This window comes from Galeopterus variegatus, unplaced genomic scaffold (assembly GCF_000696425.1).
Source record: "Galeopterus variegatus unplaced genomic scaffold, G_variegatus-3.0.2 Scaffold3807, whole genome shotgun sequence".
Classification (NCBI taxonomy): domain Eukaryota; kingdom Metazoa; phylum Chordata; class Mammalia; order Dermoptera; family Cynocephalidae; genus Galeopterus; species Galeopterus variegatus.
In genome coordinates this window covers 140,630-141,412 of record NW_007729918.1, presented here as the reverse complement: position 1 = coordinate 141,412, position 783 = coordinate 140,630, and the positions used below count along the sequence as shown (strand labels likewise).

The 783-nt window shown below is 43.0% G+C and overlaps 1 non-coding gene across 1 annotated transcript; it reads left to right on the top strand.

Annotated features, from left to right (window-relative positions):
• The first annotated feature begins 491 nt into the window (after positions 1 to 491).
• On the top strand, positions 492 to 566 carry TRNAT-GGU. Its single transcript has one exon. It is a non-coding gene; the product is annotated as a tRNA-Thr (tRNA).
• The last annotated feature ends 217 nt before the right edge of the window (positions 567 to 783 follow it).

Below are 783 nucleotides of genomic sequence, written 5' to 3'. Positions count from 1 at the left end.
TCTGGTTGGTCCTGAGCTTCTCAGTGCTCTGGTGGCCCACTTGACTATAATTAAACGGGGCTCCTAGAACTCTCTCAGATTGAACATACTGCGCACTCACAGGCCACGTTTTCTTCGGGGTGGGGATTAGACAGACATCACATGTTTAGCTCTGGGTTTGTTGGTAATTTGGGGTTACTATCCTTAAGACAGAGATAGCCTTACAAACTTATTAGAAAAATTCTAAGGCCCAGTAGATAAACCAACACTATAAACCATTAACAAAACAACAATGTGAATGGCCAAATAATTTAAAAGTGCAGATTTAAACAAGCATGGGATACTGTTGGATAATCATAACTCATAACGTTGGTAGTCAGGCACATGTCAAGATGTTGGTAAGAAAGGAAATGGGTATCAGCTCCTCCCCTAACACGTGCAGGGCGCAGGACAGGAGTACAACTGGAGGCCCACATACCAATGTCTCAATATTCAAAAGTTATAAATGGGCTGGCTGTTTAGCTCAGTTGGTTAGAGCGTGGTGTTGGTAACACCAAGGTCAAGGGTTCGGATCCCTGTACTGGCCAGCCACCAAGAAAGAAGGAAACAACAATCACAGTAATACGTTGAACTTTTAGAAAACTAGAGGTGGAAAAGGGGAAGGGAGGTGCAGGGAGGGGGGCTAATGAGGAATTAGTCAGTAGACACAAAGAATGATTGTGTATTGTAATGATGAATAAGCTAACTATACTGATCTGACCACCACACGTTGTACACAATTATTGAAAATCAGCATTGCACCCC